This window comes from Peromyscus leucopus, chromosome 15 (assembly GCF_004664715.2).
Source record: "Peromyscus leucopus breed LL Stock chromosome 15, UCI_PerLeu_2.1, whole genome shotgun sequence".
Taxonomy (NCBI): Eukaryota; Metazoa; Chordata; class Mammalia; order Rodentia; family Cricetidae; genus Peromyscus; species Peromyscus leucopus.
The window spans coordinates 4,050,792-4,061,097 of record NC_051076.1 but is presented as its reverse complement, the minus strand read 5'-3'; the positions used below and the strand labels follow the sequence as shown (position 1 = coordinate 4,061,097).

The 10,306-nt window shown below is 45.6% G+C and overlaps 1 long non-coding RNA gene across 1 annotated transcript; it reads right to left on the bottom strand.

Annotated features, from left to right (window-relative positions):
* Positions 1-490: 490 nt before the first annotated feature.
* On the bottom strand, positions 491-6,029 carry LOC114702384. The gene is made up of 3 exons (XR_003735981.2): positions 5,603-6,029; positions 4,576-4,678; positions 491-2,512 (listed from the first exon to the last, which is right to left on the bottom strand). It is a non-coding gene; the product is annotated as an uncharacterized LOC114702384 (long non-coding RNA).
* Positions 6,030-10,306: the final 4,277 nt, after the last annotated feature.

Below are 10,306 nucleotides of genomic sequence, written 5' to 3'. Positions count from 1 at the left end.
AGTGTTGATTCCATAGCTACTAGGATGCTCTTTGAAAAGCTTGGCTGTTGGGGAGCTCTGAGACCAGCAAAGAAAGCATCTCCAGAAGGTCCCGGGATTAGCTCACAGTGGTGCTTATGGTAGGCCAATGGATTATTGACTTCTAATTTTAGATCCCATGAGGGACTAGGAGAAGCATAGTATTTTCTCTGCTAATAAAAGAAGAAAAGATTTACTCCCCAGCCTCTCGTCAATCCTAGCATGTTTTATATAAATGCCCTAGAAAGAACATACTCTCTCTTCTTGCCAAAACTGGCTGTGCTCCTGGCTGGGGCCAGGGAACAGAGGAAGAATTACGAGTGTGGCTGTGAGCTCTGGCACACATGGAGCCAAAGCTGCTCTGCGCATCAGTAACGTGTAATGACAGCCTCCCATCTGTTCTCTAGAACTCTCCGACACAGCCTTCATCAGAATGGAAATCTGGAAGGAGATAAATACTGAGGGATCTTCAGAAGCCACACATGAACTGAGTACCTGCAAAAGAGATCCAACGCAGGCTGCTGATGGGGAGGCAGCTGGCTGTGAAGCCCAGAGGAATAGCATCAGGGGCCTAGGGAGTAAAGGTGATGCAGCCCAGCTTGAAAAGGTCTCTTTTTTATAATATGGTCTGGAGGTCTCAAGCATTGCATGCTACGAAAATGTCAACTCCAAAAGAAGAGACAGTTTCCCAAGCCCCATCACCACCATGAGAAACTGGATTTTCCCAGTGTCCATTGCAGTAGAGAATGTTGCCAAAGTTGAAGCTGAAAAGTCTGACCAGTGGACACAAAGTCCCATACCCCTGCAGATGTCTACACCTTACAAAGAGATAGACAGAGGGAAACCATGAAGTCTGAGCAGCATACTCCCTAAACTGATTGTGTTTGAGGATTAAAGAAATAGAGGAAGTTTGGGTTCCTTTAAAGTTCAGAGCTTGATGCATGTAAGCTCCCAGGAGTCCCAGAGAAACAACACCCAGTGGCAGAGCATGAATGTAATGTGTCACTTGCATTCTGGGCTCTGCCTTGCAAAGCACCCAGGTTCCAGCATCATTCACTGCCTGTTTCATGCAAGCAAGCCCAGAGTTGCTGGTGTTTGCCTCAGGCAACTGATTAGCCAGCAAGAAAACTTATTAGCTCTCCCCCTCCCCTAGTGAAACCTCCCCTGCAGGGGACAGAAGGGGGATATTTCCATGGATTTGATAAATGCTGTTGGGAATCTGAGATCACAGGCTTAGAGTAAAAGAGGTGTGGGAGCAGCACATTACTGAAGTTGCTAAGCTTGACACATGACCTGCGAGAAGCTGAGGGAGAGTCAGCTACAGCCAAGGAGTCCTTCCTGGCTACAAGCTTCAGATTCCTGCTCCTGCTCCTCAAGTTAATTCGTAGGTCCCCCCAGCTTTTCCCTGCACCTCAGAAACATGGTTCAGCCAGCCCTTCTTACATTCTCTCCCCCAAAATTTTGCCCACTGGAGTTAACTGCTGAGCTAAGAAGTAAATTTAAAGTGTTTACCTAACACTTGAAGCCATTGCCAAACATCCGTCCAAAGGAGTCTCTACGGAAGTAAACATGTGAAGGAGGTCTTGTGTCACTCACAATTTCATTTGTAAGTTTGGAGTACACTCTGCATCCAAGGTACCCTCTAGGGATGAGGATGAAGAAGCAAGGGGCTCCTGCTTTTTCATGAGAGAGGGCGAGCATATGTTCATGAGGCTACTGAAGAATAAACCTAATGTGAGCTCAAACAGGGAAGTGGTGGTGAGAGACAAATTGCAAAGTGTTGCTATGGAAATGGTGCTTAGGGACTTGACCTTGTCCAGAGGGCTTGGTAGAGAGTGTCTCTGGCAATCTTGCAGGATGCCAGGGCCTTGCCTTTAGGCTTTAGCAAAGGGGAGGGAGTGTCAAAGAAAATAAGCAGCGTAAATGCCAGTGGCTTTATTCATTCCCCTGCCTCCTACCCTCTGGAATTCCACTGCAATCATGTGGCTGCAGAGGAGACTTCTGGGGAGCACAACCACTGATCTATGCAAGAAAAGGCCCAAGACCCAAAGGGTAGAATTCTAGGAGACCCGGTAAGTGTGGTCTCATGACCTGGCCTCAGGGCATCATCTGCCAGCTCATTAGAAATGCCTGGCTCAGACCCACGGCATCAGAACTTGCATTTAAAAGAGCACCAAGATTTGCACACATGTTCAACTCAAAACATGGAGCAGGCCCGCAGACTGTCTCCCCCACCCCCTGGGAGGTCTTTCTCATCAGAGAGTGGACAGCAGTCAGTTCTAGACAGGCATTCTTAGAAGCTAGCAGCAAACATACCCTGCAGGGCCTCCAGGTGCCTTCCTCCTCTCCGTGCCTCCAGTCTCTGTCCATCTCACTGGCACCAAAGGCGGAGTTCAACTCTGGAAGGATAGTCTGGGCCTCAATTGCCATAGGCCAGCTATTCAGCACAACCTTTCTCCTCTATGCAGGACTAGCCAGAAGGTCAGAGCAGGTCCTTGAAAATGAGAAATAGACCTATATTTAAATTTATGATTAGCTGTGTTCCCTTCCTGCTGTGTGACTTAGGCAAGTCACCATTTCTCTAAACCCCGATTTTTCTACCATAATAATACTCCTGCTGTGTGATTGATGTAATGCCCAAAGCATAAAGTGTGTGTGAAATAAGACAGGTCCAAGCATTGGCAGCAAAGTTGGATCCCTGACAGTCCCTAGTGAGAGCCAGCAAGTTTCTTTGCCTTTCCGTGCCTCAGTATTGATCTGTAAAATGGAAACAATATTAGTAACTATTTTACTGGAGAAGCTTGAGTTAATATTTGATGAGTCTATAGCATAAATTTCTAGCATATTGTGAACATGCCATAGTTTTGTATACAAATAAAAACAAAGCACACAACAAAGCAATGAGTCAAAAGCAAATAATCAGTAAATGTGACTTGAAAGTCAGTATGATAAAAGCAAAGAGAAGAAGAGAGGAGGAGGGAGACCCAGAGTACAGAGACACATGCCTGCCTGTCCCTCTGCCTTGGTGGCTGGTTAAAGTATAAGGAGAATGAGCTGCAGTATTCCAAGAGGGCACATGAGTAGTGAGATAGGAAGGTGAGGACCCAGGAGCTGTGGTGGGCCATGACAAGATACACAACCTTGCCTGTGCTTTACAATCCACGACTCACTGACAGTGCCCTGATTTGACTTGCTGACATCTGTGAAACAGCACAATTTCTATGGAATCGCAATACGGTCCCTGGAGGATGTGACTCCTCATATCAGAGAAGGAGTCATGTTTTCTGGGCCACTACAGGGCACAATTGCTGTCTAGTGGCAGAAGCAGAGAAGCAGTTGTGACTTGGTCCTTGACTTTCTCCTGCCTCATCTCTGGAAAGTCAGGTACATAGGCTTAAGGGATCCTGCAACTTCTATTGATAACTTCTTCCTGTGCTTTGAGTATCAGACTGTCCTCCATCTAGCCTACCTTGCCACCCCCACCAGACAAATGTCAATGGCAGCTTTCACTGTACTGAGATGTCAGTGGGTCCTATTTCCCTCCAGTTCAAGTTGAAGCCAGAATCCAGAGCTTCCTGAAGCACTTGAGCCGGGGTGGGGGAGCAGCTGCTCCCTGTTGAGAACTTGCTAGTGTCCAGGGGCTTGGCTACTGATGTGGTGCATCTTACCTTGCTTTGTCTTCTCTTGTCACATCTTGATGTAACCCTTGTCATCACCTAATCAGCTGCCAATGGGGAACAACTGATATGACTTTCCAGTTTGATAATAGATATTGCAAAAAATAGGAGTGGTGTATGTGTGAATGGGGAGGGGGGTGCCAGGGAGATGACTAATTGGTAAAGTGCTTATCACACAAGCGTGAGGGCCACAGTTTGATCCCAAGGCCCCACCTAAGAAATGCTTATCATGGTAGCCCATGCCTATAATCCCAGCTCTGGAGACAGAGATAGAAGGGACTTTAGAGCTTGTTGGCTAGCCAATCTAGGCTAATTGGCAAGACTCAGTCTCAGAGGACATAGAAGCCCCGAGAAATGACACCTGAGGTTAAACTTGTTTTGTAGTCAAGGATGACCTTGAACTTCCTACCTCTACTCTAGGTGCTAGGGTTACAGGTCTGCGGCACCATGCATGGTTTATGCAGTGCCAGGATGGAACTCAGGGCTCATATGTACAAGGCACACTAAAATATTCATATACATTAAAAAAACAAACAACAACAGCAAAACATCCTGAGGAAGGAGAAAATCAGCATGTGAGCTTGAGAAATTCTACATTGAATGAAAGGGTATCTTCACCTTACAGTGTCCTAACATGTTGACAGAAATTAAATACACTTCTCCTCTCCCTCCATCCTTGGTCAGCCCTGCATGACTGAAGTCAAGCGTTGCCCTGGCACAAAGCATCTTTTGCACACTCCAGGCTTCTCTGTGGTCTGCTTCTCTCTAATCCCATCTCACTTGAGATCTTACTCAGGTATTATGTGATAAGATGCCATCATTGCTCACTGCTTCACTGACGGTGGCCTTGTAGTCTCAATGAGCCATGAAATTCTCTTACAATAAGAAGCCTGTGGCATGTCTCTGATCCTTCACGGGAACTCTTACACCAAATAGGAAACACAGTTGGCCCTTGGTGTCTGTGAGGAAGTTGGTTCTGGGACCTGGAATAATACAAAAACATGCAGGTGCTCAAGTCCCTGATATGAAACAGTGCAATTGTTTGCCTGCAGCTTCCACACAGCCTCCCACACACCTAAATCATCTCTACTTTACTATTAATTCCTAATACCACATAAATGCCATGAAGTAGTTGTCGCACTGTATTGTTCAGGGAATAGCAACAAGAAAAGCACCTATAAACGTGCACTGAAAATGCAGCTGCTTTTGTTTGACACTGTCAAGCTGTGTTTGGTGAGATCCTTGAGTAAGGAACCCACAGACATAAAGACCTGAATATTCTTTATTAGAACTAGATGAAAACTTGCTTGTGAAGCAGAACTGGGACATTCCTTCTATGTGCCCACCTGCCAGGCCCAAGAATGCAAGATGGGTAGAAAATCCTAGTTCTCATTCTGGGCTTATCTCTGCCTTGGGTTTGAGGATCCCTTCCCAGGAAGTGTCTTCAGGCACATCTGGCTCAAGATCCTTTTGGGTTTTGTGCATGGATATATGCACTCACTCATGCATAGTGTGTGTGTGTGTGTGTGTGTGTGTGTGTGTGTGTGTGTGTGTGTGTGTAGGCATGCCTGTGCCCAGAGAGATCAGAAATGAACCTTAGGGGTCATCTCTCTGTCATCTACTTTGTTTTTTGAGACAGGGTATGTCACTGATCTGGAACTCCCTGACTCTGCAAGGTTAGCCAGTGATCCCCAAGGGTCCTCCTGCCTTCCTGGTACTGGGATCTCATGTATTCACCAAACTTAATATTTTGTGTGAGCTCTAGGGATTGAATTCATGTTTGCAAGACAAGGGTTTGCGGACTCACCTTCCATGTTTTAGAAGGGTGCAATGACACTACTGTTTTAAAAAGCAAACCTTGCGTGGACATGAGTCAATCAGCAGCCAACCTTGTTTCTCACCCTCACCTCCAATGACAAAGGAAGGTACTGGGTTTCCAAGTCCCCAGTGCAAATATCTGCAACTTCTGGGATTGATGACCATTTGTACTCTTTTTCCATTCTCAAGCTTCAAGTATTCTGGAGGTCTCACTGTGTCTGAAACTTCCTGTCAATTTACCTGTCTCAAACAAACAAACAAACAAACAAAACTGAATAAAACACAGAGTAAGCTGTCTCCCTTTCTTATGTGAGAATAGAGAATAAAAGCATTTAATCCCAGCAGAGGCAGCCCTGGTCTATAAAGGGAGTTCCAAGAATGCCAGGGCTACACAGAGAAACTCTGTCTTCTTAAAAAAACAAAACAAAACAAAACAAAACAAACAACAACAAAAACAAAACAAACACGAACAAAAACAATCACATGTCGGATACACATATCTTTAGGTTTTATTTTTGTCAGCAATACCCCGGCCCCATAAGTGCTAGAGAAACCTCACTGCATCTTTTGGTGTGTACCATCGGACCTCAAGTTGACCTTCCTTCTGCTGACCTCACCCTGGTTTGGGCTGCCTGAAGCACATCCAGAACCCAGAGATGAACAAGAACTGGATGATGGTTCATGTCCTGTTGCTAGATGTATCCTTTTTCCCATTCACCTCCAGTGACCCACAGTGTGTTGGAAGTCAGCCAGGGTACCACTTGATAATGGGTAGCAGAGCTGGCTCTTGGGAAGGAGCAGTTCAGCCAAGAAAGGGGTGGGCAGCTCTGGGGAAGATTCTTAACCACGTGGCAAGCTGGCCTCCAGGATGCTGGCCCCACATAAGGCTTCAGTTGTGGTTTCAGAGCTGCTAGATTCTGAGTAGGCTAGAAGAAAAAGCAAACGGTCTGTCCGAATCCGGTGCCAGTCTCTGCCTGCACCTGCCCAGCTGGCTGGTCTTGACAGCAAACAAAGCCAAGGAGGCCTCTTATCAAGCTGTATGTAAGCTGACAGGATGGCCTGCTATGACAGGCAGGGACCCTGGCACCCAGGAAGAAACCTTATGAGACTATTGGACATTTGCAGGGTGGTTCTCACAGCCGCTGTGAGCTTGCACAGTGGTTCACAGGGACTTTTTTAAAAGCCTTTGTACGGGCTTTTTATTAAACAGAGGCTGGCTGGATGTGTAATAGCTCTGACCCTATCATCCCTGGAAGGATTTTGCTGCAGGCGACTCAAGCTGCCCAAATCCACAGTGCACGAGTTACACATTCCACAAAATTATTCCATAAATCCTGAAATGGGATTTGAAAAAAAAAAGCGAGAAAAACAAAGCAAATCAAGATGAATAAATATTAATGAATCTCCTCTGTGGCGAGCAGAATGTGAGGCAGAGCTAATGACTGTCAACAGATACCATCGCCTTGAATATTTCATGGAGCAGCGGTGCTGGACCTCAGAGCCAGGGTCACCCACCTCTGTGAGCAGGGGCAGCACCTGAAAATCTGCTAGGCTCTGGGGATGGAGCATTCTTTGACCAGGAGGCTGGGTTTGCTAGCACACTGGTGAGCTGGTATGTTGTGTGTAGTAACAGCACTGCCTTTCCTGAGCAATGTCATGTGGAGTGTGTGTCATCTCCACCAAGTCGCTATTAGCACACGTGATTCCCCGAGGGTGCTGAGGATGAAGGAAATAATGAACATATAAGGGAATAGGAAGAGGGTCAAAGGAGTGGGAAAGGGGCAAGAGAGGCTACGTAAGGGGGTGAGTATGATCAAACTGTATACATGTATGAACATGCCATACTGAAACTGTTACTGTGTATAATTAACATATGCTAATAAAAAGTTTTCAAAATGAAAGTAAGTGAGGTACTCACAGTATATGTGGTAAGTTTCAGAGCTGGGATTCAAACCCTCAACTCTGGACTCAAGGCCTGGTACTATCCCCTTCCCTCCCCCTATGTTATTTTCTGAGGGTCAGGTCACATGACCTGGGGTGGATGTAGACCCTCCATTGATTGGGCTCCCAGTCTCACACATAGTAGGTGTTCAATAAATCAATAAATATTTGTTGAATCAGATTGAGTTCCCTGCTAGGAGAAGAAAATAACTTTGGCCTCTCCTAGGTAGGTGGGAATCCATGAGATAAATCATCCTCCAGGGACAGAAAGCCATGCTGTCCAACCTCCTGGGAAGACACAGGAGCACCACCCTCCCCATTATCACCAGGCTGCCCAGAGCTGGAGTGCCTGGTAGAGAAGTGAAAGGCTTGGTGGGGAATGAGTGGCTCTTCAGTGACAGCCCCCGCTTCTGTACCTTCTCTTTAAGGAGAGTCCCCCAGGGGCTGCCAATCACAAACCTTTTTCCCCAACCACAAAATTCACTTAAAACATTTTCTTTAAAATAACAAATGGAAGAACAGGCACAGACTTTCATCAGCCCTCTCCCAGATCCCCACCCAGACAGCTAAATGTTCCACCTGTCAGTCATCGAAAATACCAGGTTTAAGCTTCGTGATCACCCCCTCAGAACAGTCACCATTAATGGCCCTGGCAACACTCTGATTTCTGAAGCACTGAGACTGTAAGAGAAAGGGAAGGCTGGAGCAGGGGCAGCAGGAGGGAGGAGGGAGGTGTGGGGTGGTGAAGGTACTCCTTTGATTAGCCTCACTCTCTCTAATTTTGTTTTGTGTGTGTGTGTGTGTGTGTGTGTGTGTGTGTGTGTGTATGCCTGTGTGTCTGTGTCTCTGTGTGTAAATGTATGAATCTATCTCTGTTTGTGTGTCTGTATGTGTGTGTGTGTGTGTATGTGTGTGTATCTCTGACTCCCACTTCCTGAACACTTTCCCCCAAATCAAAATCTCATTCTTTGAAATGACTTCCTGCTTATCTAAGCCTACTACCCAATTTCATATCCCTAAAATGCATTCCTCCTCCACATTATTGACTTACTTTTGTCTAATCTCAACCCATAATACCCACATAATACCCACATCTCTTCTAAGACAATATTAATTAGTTATACATTTTGTGAGTGCATGTTTGTGTGTGTATACAGATGCATGTATGTGCATAAATGTGGCCAGAGGTCATCCTTGGCTGTTGTTCCTCAGGTACTACCTTGATTTGGTGTGTGTTTGTGTGTGTGTGTGTGTGTGTGTGTGTGTGTGTTATTTTTTTAAGACAGGGCCTCACTGGTCTGCCTGAGCTTGATGAAGAGGCTGGTTGGCCTGGGAGCCCCAGGAATCCCCTGTCTCCCCATCCCCAGTGCTTTCTAGACCACTATCTTTTAACATGTGTTCTGGGCACTGAACTCAGGCCAAGGGCTTACATAACAAATACTTTACCAACAGCCATCTGTAGATGTAACCAATCGTCTTATTAAATAAGAAACACAGAACCAATGTAAAAGAGAAAGCCAAGAGCTCAGAGCTCAGAGCTAAAACCTTACCCTTCCTCCTGCGGTGGTCCTACCTCTCTGAAAGAGACCTACTTCCTGTGTGTATGTCTTTAGATAGTCTTTCTGTTCTGCCTTCTCATTGGTTGTAAACCCAAACACGTGACTGCTTCGTCACTGCCTGTAAGTACAGCCCTCCAGGTCTTAAAGGTGTATGTCTCCAATGCTGGCTGTATCCCTGAACACACAGAGACTTACCGAGCTATGCCTACCAAGTGCTGGGATTAAAGGCGTGTGCCACCACTGCCACACTCTTGCTATGGCTCTAATAGCCCTGACCCCTGGGCAACTTTATTTATTAACATACAGTTAAAATCACATTTCAGTACAAATAAAATACCACCATAGCCATCACCTACCCCTGGTTGCATGTTTATTGAGACATACTGGTTTCATTTGTTCTCTAAGTAAATTATCATTAAATGTAGTCATTAAAACATCCTACTTTATAGGTGATAAAACTTAGGGTAACCATTGTTCACTGGCTTTTCCCTGTTGGTCTCAACCCATGTGTCCCATTGCAAAGTATACCTTCTAGCTTTACTCTCTCCTTCTGCCTGCTGTGGTTCTTATCCTGATCCTTCTCGGTGACAAATGTTGGCCCTGTTCTTTCCAGGAAATGAAATACTATCAGCTCTGGCTCCTGAATGCTGCTGTTTATAATTGAAGGTGACAGATGAGGATACTCTCTACTTCCAGGTTTCTCCCTCTGTTCCTGCAGGTAACCACAAGGAGATTGACATAAACAGCTTGGTAGAAGATACCTCAAGGCCAAACGGTTGTCTACCAAACCATGTTGGGTGGCACTGTCAGCTCATTTGTGTGGTGTCCCATGACTTCTAATGCAACCATACTTTAGGCATTTCTAATGCCCTGGGAAAAGTAGTCACAGCATCGTGACGTGGGAGTCCTACAGAGCAACTGATTATACAGCTGGTTCACAAAGTCTTCCTTTTTAAGGCAATAAAATCTGGGATTTCTAGGCCTTGATCATAAACCCTCTTTTGACTACACTCTCTAGAGGCCTGCACTCCCATTCTCTCCAGAACATCAACTTTAATTTAAAGGCCTGTCAAAGGCTTTCAGAGCTTAAATCTTTCCCTTCCAGCTGGTCAGAAATATTGGCATATTAATCTATTTAGTAATTATGTGAACAAGCTCTGACCATGTGTTATTGAAAATTAAACTATCAAAATGTGTCCAATCAAATTGTTCAATTTCTCAATCCTGTAGTGTATTTAGATGCAACACCAAGATTAATTGTGAAGCAATGGGACAGGTCCACCAGATGTTTTG